This window comes from Accipiter gentilis, chromosome 1, assembly GCF_929443795.1.
Source record: "Accipiter gentilis chromosome 1, bAccGen1.1, whole genome shotgun sequence".
Taxonomy (NCBI): Eukaryota; Metazoa; Chordata; class Aves; order Accipitriformes; family Accipitridae; genus Astur; species Astur gentilis.
The window spans coordinates 27066402-27084334 of record NC_064880.1 but is presented as its reverse complement, the minus strand read 5'-3'; the positions used below and the strand labels follow the sequence as shown (position 1 = coordinate 27084334).

The following is a 17933-nucleotide window of genomic DNA, read 5'->3' as shown; positions in this document are numbered from 1 at the left end:
CCATATATTCTGTATCCTTTGAAATGCTTACTGCACAAGTTGGTGTTGGTTTGGCCTTCCAAGGAGAGGGAATTAATGTGTCAACTTGCTCATGTCAGTTAAGTAAGATCTAGACACATTTCGCTTGTAAGAAAGAGGACTACAGATTTTTATGTGGTGGAGTATATATGTGAGTGCTGAAATGATGCTAGTGAAATTAATTGGGTTTTCCCACTATGGCTAATAACTCGAGAACTGGGAGTGAAGAGAGTTGCAGAGAAGCATAAAACTGTGACATTACATTTATTTGTCATTTATGATAAATCAGTGTGCAGTGTTTTCTGATATACTTCTCACTTTAGCTGTTGGTGATCTCAGAAATTATCTTCAAAGATTTAGGCCTATTCATGTTCATGTCCTTAGGGAAATGATATCCATGGAGTGACTGTCTCAGGAGGGGCAGAATGATTGAGCATGCAGAAGCTCCAAGGAGCATGCTCTGGATGAGTAGTGTGTAGTCAGCCTAAACTAGTGAGGATGTTCTTTTTGCAGCCTTTTTTGCCAGGTTCTCAATGCATTGTTGTTAGAGCAGTCCTTTCCTAAAAGAAAGAAGAAATGTACATGACTATATGTATATCTGTATAAATCAATCAGTTTTGATAATAGAAGGTAAACAGTTATCTGTAGACTCTGAATCTCTCTTATAGTTGTCTTGTGGTGATAATAGTTAATTTAAACTATCCCCATGAGGACACTTCTATAACCACTTGATGGGATGAGTTAATAGAACTATTGTAATTCATTACCATGTTGTGATCTGCTTAAAACTTAGATTTTAAATTTTTTAAATACATATGCAGTCTTTACATTTATTTTAGTCAATAATTTTATATATAATACAAATACAATAGGGTGAGTCCAGTTTTGATGACTGGAGCAAGAGGGAGCGATAAAAGTCTAATTTTTGTTTTTCTCATTTATGTACATAAGTCTATAATAATATATACCAAATGCAGACATCCTTCAAAACAAAAATTTTCACTGTAATGAGCCTGTTGTAGACAATTGTAGCATGTTAAGACCCCCTCATTTAAGTAAGGTTTATAAATTGTAGGTACTATGCAAGATGGGCTCTTATTACTTGTCTCACTTGATCAACAGATGGATAATTAATGCAGAAGGATAAATTATTTAACCATTTATACATACATAAAAAAAGAAATTTTTCATGAAATGAACAAGTGGGGAATACAGTGCCAGTAATCAACTTGTCCTCTGAAAGGCTGTACTTAAAAGTACTATAAAGAGAAGGGGATTTTGCCTTTGCTTATTTTCTTATGATGAACAAAGGTTGATATTTTCCTTTTGTTTCACCTTCCATGAAATTTTCTTACCTTTTTTTAGTTGTATCTTGTGTTAAGGATCCAAAGAATGAGAGATTTCTTTGCCCCTGCTGAAGGTTCAAAGTATTGTATTCTACTAAATTTAGCTTCTTTTATAAGCAACATGCTCAACTTTTTAATATTCAGTGTATAATCTCAAATCAGATTTTCTGTGTGACATATCTTAAAAGTGAGAAACATACAGAAATTTTCTTTTCAGTTTTAAATGAATTATACAAACAAAACAAACAAAAAAACCAAACCAAACCCTAAAACCAAGCAGCATTTTCTTCCATTTTCTGTGCTGCCCTTGAGGCTGTGTAATGATATTGGCAGCAGTAGGAGTTTCTGTGGACCTGTCTTTTTCCATAAGCAGTGTGATGTGTTTTATCATTTGAGGAAAAAAGGTGTTCTGGACATAAAGCATGAATTTTAGATCTGAAGTTCGTTTTGGGGGGGTCTATGCAGAGTTACTACACAGGTATGACTTCATTTCCCCTTCTGATAAAGGGGGCAAAAAATGTTTGGGGTTTGGGGGTTTTTGGTGGGTTTTGTTTGTTTGGTTGGTTTTTTTTGAGGGAGAGAAATGAAAGTCTTCCTGTGGTATTTTTTGAACTGATTTGACCTTAGTTTTCAGGCCTCTTGGCATTACCCCATTGTAAATGCTGTGTTCAGTGAAACTCCCAGGGCAGCTCTGAACGGCCAAAATTCTGAAAATGGTATTTATTCAGGGTCTGTTGGAGATGGAGATGTTAAGCTGTGGAGATTGAAATGCGAGGATATTTCAGGTTTTTCTTCATTTTGTATGTATTGTGCTCGTTTGTCAAACTACATTCTTTTTTTTCTTCTTCTTCTTTTTGTTTTGTTGGCTAAACAAATAGATGCCATTCTTTTCATTACATGCCTCTGCACAAACCAAATCACAACTTGAGCAGTCAGCTTCTACCTAATTATTTTGGTTTTAAGTAACACCACTCTTATGTCATGCTTTTCATCTCTAGATCTCATACTTTACAAATCAGGGTAAGTACTGCTTTTATTTACAAACAGAGTGGAAGGAGGTTTTTTTCAAGGACCTTTTGGTCTGGATTTCATATGCTGTTAAGGCTGTGTTTGAACAGTCCGTCAAGAATTGTTTGCTTGTATTTCTTCTGCTGAATGTAAGGGGAGAAAAAGGGTGGTATTTCCTGTGGTTTAGGGACAAGCTGTTGAGTAAGATGACTGGAAGATGGTGAGTGTTTGAAAAAAAGCCAATTGCCTGTGTCTAGGAAGGTGGAGGATTAGAGGTTATACATTTGGCAGGGCAGTTTGCAAAATGGAGAGAATTGCTTGTCTAAAAAGCAGCTTGAAAATTCCTGCTTTTGCTGTGCCTCTCTGTCTTGAAGCCTCTCTGTCATTCATATTGTGAAACTCTGCTTTGCTTTCAGGATAGTTTTGTTGCCATAGCTAGATAGGTAGAGACATGATATTACTTAAACATGTTTTGTCAAATGAAAAGGTAATTTGTGCAGCACTTTAATTTAGTAGGGTATAGAGAAAAACCCCCTTTTTCTGATTGTAGTAGAACTTGCTGAATATACGGTTGTAACAATCTGTTAGGACAACTTGAAATCAAATAAATTAACATTAAAAAAAATGAAAGAATGCAAGGCAAGAGAACCTTTTGTGACATAGGAAAGACATTCAGCATTTGAAATGTTCTTATTTTGTTGTGTTTCTCTAATGTTTCTATTCTTGTGACAAAGAAGAGCTCAGAATTGTCAGAACAAGAATGTTGTTGAAAGTGGGTGAATAAGCGAAGTTTGAGACTCATTCTGTATCATAATTATGGTGAATGTAAACACAAAGGTGGGAATTCTTCATATCCTGTAATGCAGCACAAAACTGCTGTGGAAGGATTCTTGTGTTCTTTCACAAGTTTGCAGTGTCACTTTCTGGTTTTATCCTATAGTCTTTCATTTCCATAACTTCAGTGTAACACTGTTATGCTATCTAAGCATAATGACATGAGTAGTCACTACGTTACCATATAGTGCTTATAGGTATGCTTGTAAGCTGCAGGCATGCTGTTGCAGTTTGAGTAGGCTGGCTTCAAGACTGCATGTAATACTTGCATCCTTAGTGATGTATTTTATGGCTGACAGCTCTTGCCATTGTGAGAGTTACCAGAATGCGTAAAACTATTTGCTATTGCTGTTGTAGTTGGATATGATGAAGTTTAGCCTATATGGGGAACAACATAATAATTCTTAACTATGAGATTAGTTACTCTTCTACCAAAATATTCGTGACCTAATTTAGCTTGTATAGTGGGAAGGGTTTTCCCAATTTGAGAACAAGTTTTCTTTGAAAATTATATGCAAAAAATTGATTTTTAAGACTATTGCATCTGAAAGAGTTCATTAGTAGGAATTTTGTTAGGTGAGGATAATAATGGATTGATTTACTTCATGAAAGTTCCGAGTTTTATTGGGCCACTCTGGATTTGGCTGTTGTAGGGGAAGAATAGCAGCACATTTTTAGCTTCTGCCAAGATGGTTGTGACAGATGGTGTCTTGTCTGTCCAATATGAATTCTTATCGCTCTATAAATATTGATTGGAGAAAAAAAATGGTGTTCCATAGCTTTAAAAAAAAAGTGTCCTGGTTGATATAGGAGCGACTGAGGGATATTTATACAGGTCTTGGGGAGAACAGCACCAGTACGTGCAGAAATCAGTATCTGAACAAATCTAAAAGGGCCTGGTGGAAATCTGGCTCACATTAGACAAACAGAGAGAAGAAAAAATATGTGCCTGTTCTGGGGAAATAATGTTAAAATAGTCCCTGCAAGTACTTTTGTGGTAAAAAATGTTCTTTAGTAGAAGCTGAGGTCTGGAACATCATTAATACATATGGAAAGATGGGCAGCTGCTAATTTTTGGGCATTGCAGATGCTGTATACTACTTCCAGAGGTCTTGTCTGATTCATTCATCTGTCCTTTTCTGAAGCACCTTGGCAGCTTTTGTGATAACCAACTTTTTTCGGATAGGCTAGGTAGAACTTCTTGTGTCATTGTATATGCTGCTTATTTTTCATTTTATAATTTATGTCAAGTTTACAGAGCTCTATCTTGTGTTGGATCCCAAATAACTTCATTGTCTGATTCTTTGCAAGGTATGCTGATAGAACTATGTCCTTGGCTCCTGCTTCTACAAGGTCCTGCACGGAGATTTGTTGACTGGGATATTGCTGAAGTTATGTTTTTCAAAGAGTCTTAGCATGTAATTTTGTGTGGTGTTCACAAGAGTTATAGTTAAGTGCTGTCTTTAACTGACATTTAAATGTTAGAACAAAGGAACTTAAACTTTTTAGAAACAGAAACTCTTGTTTGGTATTGCTGTCATTCTCATGGGATCAACCATGTTCATTTAGGTTTCTGAACCTCCTAGCTCTTGATTCAGAGAAGGTATTTGGTACATAATCTCCTTTCTTTGGGTGAAGGAGTAAAAACAACCATGTAGAATTCACAGAGCTTCTGCTGAGGTGTCCAGTTCCATTATTTTGGCTATTGGGTAGTACCAATGCTTTGCTTTAAGACAGCAGTCTTAAGCATTCACTGTCTGAAATCCTTGATACCGTTCTGAAGGAATTTTCAGAAAAATGTAGTCTCTTCAGGCTCATCCTGACTTTATGTTCTGAACCATGGTGCTTTGTAGCTAAGCAAGAAGACCCTTACCGCTGGCAGATTATGTGTTTCAAGTCCTGACTTTTCTTAAGCAGATGGAAAACTCTCCATATTGCTGGAGAGAAATTCTGAAATGGCTCTGTGACTGGCAACGCAATCATAGTTATTTCCGGTCTGGGGAATGTAAGAATTATTGTATGTGGAGATGATAAACTTTGCCCAAGTTGGATTTGTTTATCAAGCATATTATTTTTTATACCTCAGTGCTTGTTAATTCTTAAAATAGGTAAGTGGCTAATTTGCAGAAAGAAGTAGTATTTAAAGTGTGTGGAGATGACTGCATTACAGTTGCAATGTAGTTAATATGGGAGATTAAGTGCACATCCTTTTATGCATGTAAAAATGCTTTAAAATGCTTTATTGCTTTAAAAATTTGAGTTACCACTTGCATGGAACAGTCTCTTTCTGGGCAAGAAGCACTGCAATTAGTGTGAAAGTAGGTTGTGCTTAGGAAAATGTGTGCGTAAAATACAGATGTCACTGGAAATAATTACAGAAAACTTTATGCTGTGGTGTTATATGCTGCAGGTTGGATATAGCGACTTTGCTTGCTGTTCTTGAGCTACATAGCAATTGACAGAAAGTTAACTTCTAATTTTGAAGTAAACGGACCAAAACTGCTGGTTAAACTGGGAAAAAGAGGATAACTACTAATTACTGTGCCTGCAGAAAAGGTTTTTTTCCTGCTTATTTTCTGAGATATTTAAACTGCAGCAGCATAGCAAAGTTTGAGTCTAGATAAAATGAAAAGTCTCCTGCAACCGTCTGTTTTTTTGTGTTGACAACTCTATTACAAACTTGAACAAAATTGGTAAACTTGAAAAACCCTTATTTTATCATTCTACCCTTGGAAATTACGTTGGAGCTCCTCTCTTGAGGACATGACTCCTATATTTTTTAAATGTTTACTAGTTACTCAAGGAGTGCAGAACAGAGATCTAGAGTTTGGCTAACTGTTTCTGCATAAGAGGCTAGAATCCCATTCTTGCTCTGCCAGTATTGTGTTTTGTCCAGTGCTATGGTAATGGGAGCAAAGGGTTGTGAAAACATTCTTTGTCAGAAAAGTGAGCAGATAGAGCTCTCAGGGCACATAGGGAACAAATCTATTGAATAAAAAGGCACTGACTACCTTTCTTTCACTTTTTTTTGTTGATTGTGGTAGTTTGTTTAGTTAAGTCTTCATCCTTGGTTCAGTTATGGCTGGGTATCAAGTATTCACACCTCCTTCAGCAGATGGGTAGTACAACAGAGGTCAGCTTTCAGCAGGCTGAACATATGGGTGTCAAGAACAAATAGATTTGTCATCTGCTTGCTTCTGCTTTCTGTCACGCAAGCTCTTCCAGTGAGGGCAAGGAAACTGGTCTGTGAGTTGTGTGGACTGTTGTGATTTTTCAGAGTCCGATAAGAGTATGTGTGTGTCTGGTCATGTAATGGGGCGCAGATGCGCATTTTGGGTGTTAGGACTCTGGCATGTGTGATGATGCAGCGTTGGAGGAGCTGGAGACTTTGGCCTTTAGATGGTTCTGCAATAGGCAAGGAAGTCTGTCCTGTTTGTTTAAAAGCAAAAAAGGAAAGCAGGAGAGATTGGGGAACCTTTCATGGAGAAATGCAGGGAAGCCTCTTCTGATTTTTTAGTTACGTGCTTTAGAGCTGATCAACTGCCACTGCAACTCTCCCAGGCCCTGCTAATTTGAGCATAAATCTCTTGGGTTTTGGAGTTCTAGTATGCTGCCAATGGTTCTTTTGCCTCCTGGAGGAGTATTGTATGTTGCAACTGTTGCATGAAGGTTTCTTATTTTGATCTCTACTTTTTTATATGAAATACAAGAATTATATTTTTTTGTTCTGTCAAGATTGGGGGTATGTATCTGAAGAGAGTTTGTTCCTTTCAGTATGTCTGAATTGGCAGCAGCTTTAAAAAGTGCCAAGTAAGAATAATTTCAAATTTAGAGTTAACTGATCACTGTGAAGGGATTTGTGTAATCTAAGTGTGGTTATTTCCTAGAAATGGAAGAGTGATTATGCGAATTCCTCCCCCCAGTTAGTTTAAGCCCTCTCCTCTATCTGCTATCTTTGAAATGGTATATTCCTGTTACCAGGTAGCGATGCCTCTTTATTTCTCTTAAAGTTTTTTTTAGCCATAGTTATCAAAGGTAGCTAATTTAAAATATAATAACTTCTAGAATGATAAAATTCTGGGATGTGCTCATGTGAGGAAGTAGAGACAGTGAATGGCAATTGAAAGACTTGTGTTAATTTGCTTGACAATGTGGGAAGAGTTCTGGGGATAACAGGATTGTATTTGTGATGGACAGAGCCAAAGGCTTTCCAGCAGCTTGTGGTCTTTGGGCTACCTTACTCCTTTTTACAGTGCCTAGTGAAATGGGACTCTGCAACACAGCTCAATGGCAGCCTGATGTAGCCGTGGTAACCGATGTGGGTGTCATCTCCACCTTTGCCTGCCACTCTTTTGGGAGCTATTGGCTGAAAAGGGTGTATATCTTCCACTTATATGCTGCAGTTATACTCTGGCGATTACAAGCTGTCCTGCCATCTGACTGATTACATTAGTACATTAGACTATAAACTGTGATGGTAGATGACATGGCTGCACAGCCTACTTAGATTTTCTTGCTATGAGTTTGTAATGTCTAGCAGTGGACACTTGGAAGCAGAACTTGCTTCTACTGCCGCAGATAACTCTGCCTGTGATTCTAAATTAAAGCCGTTAGTTGGCCTCAGTCATTGCTATGTAATGAATTGAATTGAGAATTTATAGTGGAATGAAGAAACTGGCAAAGTTGGGAAATAACTCAGATGTTACATAAACCCCTGTGACTGGATAATGTTTTGGGAAGCTGAAATAGACATACTTTCTTAGAAATGGTAGATTTTGTCAGTTTTCTTGAGAGAGGGAGATAAAATCTGTTCATCTGGTATTGCTAAGGAGAAAACAATTGGTACAAGTAACATTTTTTGTGCAGCAGAATGTAATTACTGTATGATTGTAGTCCGTTCTAACTTCTGAAGGCCACTTTGCATCTGAAAGGTAACTTTTGCAAATGCTACAATGACTTGTTTTATTTTTATCAAGTCGCTGTAAAATCAAATTTGAGTTGAATTGAATTAATCAATGATTTTTACTTGTACACTCAGTGAGAACTCTGCATGCTAAAGCATCCTTGGTGAATGAAGAATTGTAGAGAGCAGATACGTGAGATAGTAGAATTAAGCCTGCAGATCTTTGCTGTTTGTGAGGTTCTTTGTTCAGCACATTTGTATTGGCTTAGTCTCTTACGGCTGCAAATATGTTGATTTTGTACTGGTATTAAAGTGAAAATTGGCCTTGGATTTGGAACTCTGATAATAAGTATGTTGTTGTATGAACTAGAAAATGATCCACTTCTCTCAGCTGTGTTATTGCAGAAGAGCTAACAGAGTAGTGTGAAGCCTGCACTGATTAACAGAATGAGCAGTGAGTCTTAAATGCACATGGGGAATAGATTTCCCTCACTGCTGCTTGCTTCTCAAGCAAGAGCTACATCTGGTTCTGTAAAGCAGTGATGAATAACTATTAATATAGCTACATATTAACTACATTTTAGATGTAAACACATTTGGATGCTATCATGCTGTTCAGTTTCTTGTGATCTATCATTTTAAACAATACTTATGTGTTGAACAAACTTTATTATAACCTTTGTCTAGCAGGCTTATATGAATGCAGTGTTCCCTGGGTTTTTTTGCGTAAACAGGACTTTAGCTGTACTTTCAAAGAATAGGAACTTGCTGGTTCTGGTGAGAGCAGGACATTTGCATGTGAAAACGGGTCATCTGTGCTTGTGAATGTATGGAAATAAATACTAAATTTTGATCCTGGTGACAGTTAAGAGAAACAAATGACAGATTTGTTGCAGTGATGCAGGTAGCACAAAAACAGTGGTGCAAGTGATGAGATATCAGGGAAGCTGTGCTTGTCCACAGCTATCATTTGTTATTTTTTTCTTTTGGGTGCAGTAGGCTGATGATATGCTTGTCATAGATTTCAAACCAGTGGGTTAGTTTTGCCCTCACTAACAGCCTTGAATACAGTCTTTATTCTTAAAAATTGCTTTTCCATTTAGGACATTGGGCTTTGTGTATATTTCTTTGAAAGGTAGCTTTCCTAGCTGTTAATCAAACCTACATTTTGAGGCACAGCATGGAAATGAAAATATCAAATGAATCAACTGCAATGAAAACAAAAGACTTCAACTTAATGCAAATAAGCTGATACTGACTGCAGCAGATTATTGATACTGAGTTTCACCCGGATTAAAAACTAGGAAGTCACACTTATGATCAAGAAATTCTAGTGACATTTAGTACATAATTACAGTTTTTTAGTAATCTGAAAAACAGAACAACTTGATGTCAAAGACTTTACAAAAGTATGAACGCTAAGAGTATATTCCTCAGCTAGCATGCTTGTTATTAGTATTCAGATAAATTAAGCTAAATTATCATAATAATTAAATTATAATGATTACAATAATCTTATATTCATATCAGTGGAATATGATTAATGCAATTAACCTTGCATTTGGAAATGGCTCTTCTTTTTTAAATATCACATTTATTGCTTGTTCTTTGAATGTTGTTTGAATTATAAAATCTAATGATAGTTTTGATGCATTCTTAATTCCAAAACTGGTATCTTCTGTAATGATTGTGTTTGGCCTAAATGCCAAAGTTAAGTTACTTATACAACTTTGTTGATTGCTGTGCTTAGATTACTGTGTGATATCAGCTCAAAAGGTAATGTGTTTGATTAGATTTAGAATATATAGAATTCACAGTACTATGAGAGTAGTCCTAATTCCATTTCAAGTTGTATTCAGATAGAGTTAACTTCAGTAACTTCACATTTAAAGGTGTTTTAAATTTTAAAAGCACTTTGTGTGAACAGCAAGTGAAATGCTTTCATTTAGGTGATGAGTAGAGACTTTGGATGCAATTGTGAGGACATGTACTTTTCAGTTTGACACATGTTTATAAGGTGGGATGGTTTAGGTGCCTGACTGTCACCTCTGTCTGTGCCTGGATGGTCCACTCACAACTCAAGTTTCATTGTAGTGCTGATTCTTGCATTGTGTATTGTCACTTCTGAGAGTAGTTCACTAATAAAAAAGGAATCATGTCACTAGGAGACTAACATGCTCCGTTCTTCACAGATGGGACAAAGAGTTGTCAAGCAGGTTACTTTAATTGTAGTTAGCTGTCCAGATAAGGTCATGTTAAAATTATGAAGCAAAAATACTGTCTCCAAAGTTTAGAGCTACCATTTTTATGAAGTAGTATGCCAGATTACGAGTCCCATTAATCTTGTTGCTTCCCCTGTTGCATGGCCTCGGTGTATCTTGCTGCTTCTGTATTTTTCTGAATACAGAATAACAGAAAGTTGCCTGAGAACTTATCAGTGGGTTTGTGGAAGGGTATGTGTGAAGAAGTGTTTCCCATTCATATCTGAAATGTTGTTTGCTTATGTTTCTTAACACTTGATTAATTCGTAATGTTTAGGGTGTAGAGTACATGTAAATGGGCAAGATAACTATCAACTCTCCTTAATTTTAAAATAAATGTGTATACATTTGAGTAGGGTCACGAAGCAATCAAGCTAGCCCTCCCTCTTCCTAAAATAATGATAACAGCAATAATTACACAAATAAGCAATTATGTAGAGAAAAATGTTTACACATGGAGGTGAATAGTTTAGGCATTATAGTATTAAAATTGACAGAGAACAAAAAAACCCTAACCCCCAACTCCAAGTACTTTGGAGCTCTAGTTATACTAAGAACAGGTAGACTGCATTTCCCCCTGTGTTCAGTGTATTAATAGAATACATGGATCCCCCTGCACATCTGAAAGGGAAATTTTGAGGTTTTCTGGTAGTTCTGTGGCATTTCTTTTTTCAGGAGCTCTGGGAGATCTCATTTCCTTCTGTTCTAAGATGTCAGTGATTGCTTCTGCTTTTTCATGCTTGTTTCACCTGCATGTTATAGACCAGCTACTTACCAGTTGTATGGTACATGTTTTTCATGCTGGGAATGAGCAGTTCTGGTGGTGAAAAAGGAGTAAGGGATATTCTTTAGCAAGTAAGTATTTAATGAGGTAGTTTGTTAGAACAGAAAGCTATTGTATTTTTCACTGGCAGTTATGTAACTTTTTGGCATGATTTTGGCATTATGATTGGATTAATGATGCTCAGTTTTCTTCTCAGTCATTTTTTCTAGCTTACGAAAGGAACTCAGAAAGCACTTGGATGGGCTAAGCAAATACCATCTGTGCAGTTGAATAAATGTGTGTAAAATATTTAATTATGTATGAGGCTTTCAGTAACTTTAAGGAATTTAGCAACAATTAAAATGGAAAGGATGATATAATAGCTCAATCTTCTGTTTTTCCACAGGAAAACTGAAGTGTGCTTTGTCAGTATTGCAGTTGGGCACATTTCGTACTGAATAACACAAGCTTGTTGAACTCTGTGGCATGCAGCTTTTGTTCTTGAGGCTTCTTAAGCTGATGCAACCTCAACAGAAACCTGAGGGGTTTTGCTTGCTGGTCTTAAGACAAATGCCTGCTTGGATTTGTATTAACAGTAATGAAAAGAAACAACTGTTACATTGATTAGATGAAACTAATCTTCTGTCTCATTCTTAAAATTTCACTGTTACTTTTTTTGTCACATGTATTAAATATGAGTTTTGTTTCATTAAACATTACTGTTTTGAACAATAGCAAGAGATGCTGTATATGTTGGGGAAGTGATTATTAAATTCTGGACACACCCTTCAGTGTAGTTAGTCCCATCTCAAACTGTTTAACCTCAGCTTCCACTTCGACACCTAAATATTACTGCATAAATGCATTGTACACTGAAGAGTTGATTTGAATATGAATTGAGATTTTTCCATTCAGAAGTCTTTTTTTCTAAGAGTTTTTTAGGTTTACAGTAGTTGTGAGTGACAGTAGGCTCAGAAATGAAAAGCTCTTTTTCTTTTCCCTCTCAATTCAACACTAAATGTTAATCGTGGAACAATTTATTTTTTTTTCATATTGATATTAAAGGCAACAACTTGTGTTAATATTCTGTAATAAGAAATGCAATTTCTTTATCAACTCATAGGTCCAGATATTTTGCTCATCTAATAGAAATTGTTGTATAAGTTTTGTTAGCCCAACTGAAAACTTTGATCTTCTAAGTTGATGATGACTAGTGGTTAAATAATAATAATTTTTTTTTTTTTTTTTTTTTAGAGCTAGAGCAGGGAAGAAACTTAGCTACAATAACCAACTAAACTGCCAACAGCTTTTAGCACTTCCTCTCATGCACCACTTTCAGAGCTCTCTTAATTAGCTCTTTCCAATTCATAAGAGTTGTATTTTTCTTTTTTAACATGTTGCTGTCTTTGAAGTCTTTACTTTTCTTCTCATTTGGTAGCATTTGTAGTATTTCTTCTTTCGTCTAGTGGGGTTGATATTCTGTAAATCTTACCATAGTGCTCATGTTGCCTCCATCATTTATTTCCTTGTAGAATTTCTTTCTGCATTAATGGCTGTCCTTTTGTACAAAATTGTTTAAGTTCTTAACAGTGGCATAACGGACTTTACCACTATGTTTTGGTGGATCTCACTTTGGGGTGGGAGAATGCATTAAATTCTTGGTTCCTTTCTAGCCCTGCGTTTTGTGCTCCATATGCATGTAAGACTTCATTTTACTGTTCATATAGCCAAATTATTTTGGCATTTTGCATACCTTACATCTGCCCCACACTCCATCCGGTATAATTTTCTCTTATTTGTAATTTGTTTTTATATTTGTTTTTGTATAAATACAAAAGTTTGTATTTCCCTAGGCAGGAGAAAGAACATTGAGAGGTTTAATTCCTAAATTAAAAGGATATCTTATATAGTCAGCAGTCCAGGCCATTTCTTATTCAAATCTGATAATGTAATTATGCTATGTAAATGGAACTTTCAGAGTGGCTAGAAAAAGTAATGCCTAGGCTTTGCATCCTGACATGAAAAGTAGTCATCTTTGCACTTGGTGCAGGTTGAATTCCACATCCTTTCTAATGCTAGCAATTTGGGTTATACAATCTAATATAAAAATGAGAAATATTTTCTGGTGAACATTCGTGTCATCATTCCTGAGCTGTATTAGACTTAGTGTCCATCTTTGTTTGGACTGGTATGTGAAAGTGGAAACTGTTAATAATTCTCCAGTGTCTGAAAGCAAGCACATACTATTGCACTGTGTATGTAATCCATGCCTTTTCTGACTGTGAAGTCTGTGCATTTGCAGCTGACTTGAATGACTTTGATATTCTGTTATCTAAAAGCCCCAGCTCTGTATAGAGTAGTCACTGTAGTCTGTGTTGTAGCTCTCAGACTGGATCCATCCTGTGAAATATTTCCATCTAGTCTATAGGTTTTTTTTGTTTTCTGAAGGAGGCAAAACAACTGTTTTAGTAGTGGGTGCTTCCTACAAATGGAAGACATTCTTCAGGGGAGGGCTAGGCAGAGCAATAGCTGCTACCGTGGCTAAGTGCATGGGGTACCACTTCTGCTGCAACAGAGGTAGCCTCTCCCCAATAGTAGCTGACACCATCCTCATCCCATATGTGGGTGGCAGGAGCATCAGATGAGCTCTCTGTGCTGAGTTAAAATGGTGCTCTTAGTTACTGCTGAGAGCAGGAGAAAAGGATGCTGCTTTGTGACTCAGCATGGACCACCTGATGTATGGATTGTGTGGAGAAAAATGATAAACAGAATAGATGCTAAGCTGCTGCATGTGAATTGGATAAGGTGGGCACAGAAGACATCAATGATCCAAACATTTTAAATTTTTAAGGCTGTGAAGATGATCCAGCTGTGGTGCTAAGTATCTTCTTAACATTGTCTGAAAAGTTGAAGCTGGAAGTTTAAGAGGTGGAGATGCAGCAGCATTCTTAACACAGTTAATGGAAAAATATTAAGGGAAACAAATGAGGCACTGTACACAGGTCTTGTGAAGAAAAAGTTATAGGTAGTTGAGGGCTGGCAAAACTGCAGTGATCTCTACTTTCCAGTACTTGTTCCTTTTCTTTAGCAAGTGAAGCAACTCTGGATAGTTCTTCCCTCTTTATTCTTGATTGTGTGCTTCCCTGTGTTTCTGTGGCTATGCAGTGGTTTGGATGAGGGAAAACTCATATTTTGGTTTACGGATCAGATAATTTTCATTTGGGACTCGCCTCCTGGTCTAATTCGCTACAGCAAAGGGAGTGTGCAGCTTGTGTTGGGGACCTCTACCTCCACAGGTACTGTTGATGAAACTGGAACCTGAGCCCATAATATATGAGTAGTTGCTCAGACCATGATTTAGTAAACGTGATTTGCTCTTCCTTTGTAACATCTACTCAGTTTTGCTAGGGCAAGTGTTTGCAAGTTTGCATGGCAGGGAATAATGGAATTGACTGGAGTTTGAAATAACCATTTGTTTCTTAGGTTTTTTTGTAAACTACATTAGGTACTCAAGCCACCATGCGGCCCTACAGATACAGTACTATCACAACAGAATGGATGTGTTAGAACTAGGAATGAGAGGCTGTCCATGTTGGCAGTGTTGTAGAAGACTTATTTGTCAGACGATGGCTTTGATTACTTAAATTTAATATCCATTTAAAAAAGTACAGATCGAGCTGATCTAACATTTGGAAGCATTGCTTAAGTGGTGTGTGTATAGATGTTGCGATGTTCATTTTTTTTCATAGGCATGCAAAATTTTACATGCATGAGTGCTAGATTAAAGATATTTAAAAACTTTAAAATGGAGAGATATTCAATGGTCTGTTTCATGGCATTTAATTTAGGTCAAGGCACTGAAAACATACTTGCTACTGGTTCTTGATCATGCTGACTGCAAATGTTCTGAGAACTGAAGGGCTTCAAGGACCCTGGTTAATAACCTTAAGTATTCACTGTAACGAGTCTTCATTTTGTTATAATGAACATAGCAGAATATGTTTCTCTTGTTTTCAATATTCTACATACAAACAGTATTCCATAGGTTACTGAAACTAGCGTCGAGAGGCTATCAGTTTGATTAAGGCCAAATTAGTATTTTTATCTTTCACTAGAGAATTTTGGTAGATGTGGATATTGAAAAAACTTTTTGCCTGCCTTACAGTCAGGCATGAAGCATATTGGCTGGTATTTTGTTGTTCTGAAGATCAGAGTATCAGACCTTAGTTTGATGAGGGTTATGTTTGAATTTGGTTTACTGATAACTTGAAATCATTGTCTTATTTGCAGGAATATAGTTACATAGTTACACACTTAGATAGTTACCAGTGTACCATTTAGTTGTCTAAATCTGTTGCTAGGTTTGAGCATGGCAACAGTTGTAAGCAATATAATTTGATGGCTATCGGAAATATACATGGGGAGCTTTTTACATGGGAGCATATGATAAGTTACCATCTCTGGAAGTCCGCTTTCCAAATTAAAAGTTAGATTTCATACTAAACACAACTTACTGTTTAAAGTTAAATTTTAACTGACATTTATTATTACATCTTCACAGGGGAGCTTTAGATTTGCTATAAGTATTCCAAACTGTTTCCTAGTCATTGTGTGAGACCCAAGTTTTCATCTCTTGAAGGTTTTTAGGGTAAACTTGGTTGTTTTAAAATGCTGTCATTAATTAAATGTTGTTGTTGTGAAATGGCTTGACAACAGTAGGTTCAAACAGTCATTTTAATTTGAAAATTCAACATATTCTGCATCTTTCAGTATACAGGGAGAAAGTTCAAACTTTAATTTTGCTGTGCCAAGCATGAGTGGAGTTTGCTTTACAGAATTTTGGGTTGTTTATAAAGGCATGCAGAGCAAATCATAGTTGTTCAGGTTATCAGCCAAATACAGAAACTAGACCTCTCAATCAGAAGGGTTTGTGTGCTAGTAACAGTTCCAAATGTGTTTATAGGATTGTTGTTTTACAAAATTTTTAATGTGTTTGAACATTGAGAAGCCAGTTCCTTGTTGGTTTGAATGGGTGTGAATGGGGGTGACTTGAATTTGCCTACTAGGTTGTATTAGTGGAAGGACTAGGTCTGAACACCTATTCATATTTGTGCTTCTTTAAGCAGTAAAACCATGGTAGAGGCTCATAATTTCTAAACTGATAGATTGTTTTCCTTTTGTTCTCAAACACTTGGGCTATTAATGAAAAAAATATTAGGTTTGCTGGCTTCTACTCAGCTTTTCTGGATGTACAGTGTGCTGATGTAAATCAGCAGTTTCTGCTTCTATAAATAGACTTTGTCAGCAGCTGCAAAGCAAAACCGACAAGCTTCTGGTCATTTTTATTATTGCCATTCAGAAATAGTTTGAATAGCTGTGAAAGTGTCTGGTGGTATATATGCCTGCTGTAGTGATATTTGCAGACTATAAGTTATAAGTAGGGAGAGGGAAAGAAAGAGTGCATTTGTAAGCCAGCAGTGTGAGAGTAGAGGCAAAGACCTCTGTGTTCCTTCATTAGAGAGTCCTTAAGCTGAGTTTGAAGCTCTTTTATATAAAAGATATGCTGTCCGGCTGGCTAAAAGTCGTGAGTTCTTAAATGGGGTCTGGGGATAGCATTTGCCTAACTTCTTTATAGCTGGATATAAGGCAGTCTTTACAAGTTTGCTCTGTTGGGCAACATCATCATACTGTGCCCTGAGAAGCTGTCTCTTAAAATTTTCAATTCCTTCTGCTGCTGGGTCAGGTTTTGTCTGCTGCATGGGAAAGAAACAGCTAGGCAAGAATGCTTACATTCTACAGCATTCCTCCCCCTCCTTCACCATCGTGGGAGCTCTTGTATGGCTGAACAGCAACTGCTGCTATCCTCCTTTCTAGAAGCAGACTAGGAAGTGGTACCAGTGTGGCCTGCAAAAAGGAATGCTAACAGGCCAACTGAGTCATCGTTGTTGTTTGTGGACAGAGGAAAGGTTGCCAGGAAAGAAAAAATACTGAATATCTTTCATGTGAGCTTTTAATTGAAGTCCTGTGTCTGTGTTTACATGTGTGGGTGGTTTTTTTTCTTGAAAGGTAGCAGTCTTCTTTTAAGAGTCTTACTACGACATATCAGGAAATACCTTTGGCTGTAAGAATTATTTTCCTGAAATAGATATGTCCTTACTTTCAGTGTTTCCCAAAGTACATATAATAAAATGGATGGTAGATTCAGCTTGTGCTGAAAGATAAGGAATGACTTTATATTCCCCCTCTAATAAAAGCACATTTCTTGAATCTTGATACCCTACCTCTGTGAATAATATATAAAGGAAAGGAAATTATGAAATACAGTATTATAATGGCAGGTGGGAATAGAGAACATTTGTCAACTGTTGCTTTAGAAACAGCACCATCAGCCTGTGAGGTGGCTAAAGATCACCTAAAAGTGAAATTCAGTGTATTCCAAAGCCTTGGAAACTGGAAAGTTTCTTAGCATCTTAATTGTATGTTTTTACCAGTGCTTTAATCTGTATTCTTTGTACTGAATTAGATCTTGGTGATGTTAACTATTGTTCAAGGAAAACAGAGAACCCTGACAACTAGACTTTTGGCTTATTATTTTTAATGTTGTTTGAAATGTATGTATGTTTTAAAACTTCTAATGGATGTCTTCTGGCTTGATAGCCTTGATATTTTTAGGTCCTCTACTACTAGAAAAATGGAACATACTAATTCTTCATAGAAGAAAATGCTGACAATGTGAAAAAGCACAAAATACATTTAAAAAGAAAACATGGACTTGTTATTTTAAAAAATGAGTCCTCTCA

At 36.6% G+C, this 17933-nt stretch overlaps 1 protein-coding gene across 18 annotated transcripts in view; it reads left to right on the top strand.

Annotated features, from left to right (window-relative positions):
- Positions 1–17933, top strand: part of ABI2 (abl interactor 2) — a 73217-nt gene that overhangs the window by 11705 nt on the left and 43579 nt on the right. The gene's annotated exons all lie outside the window — the stretch shown is intronic.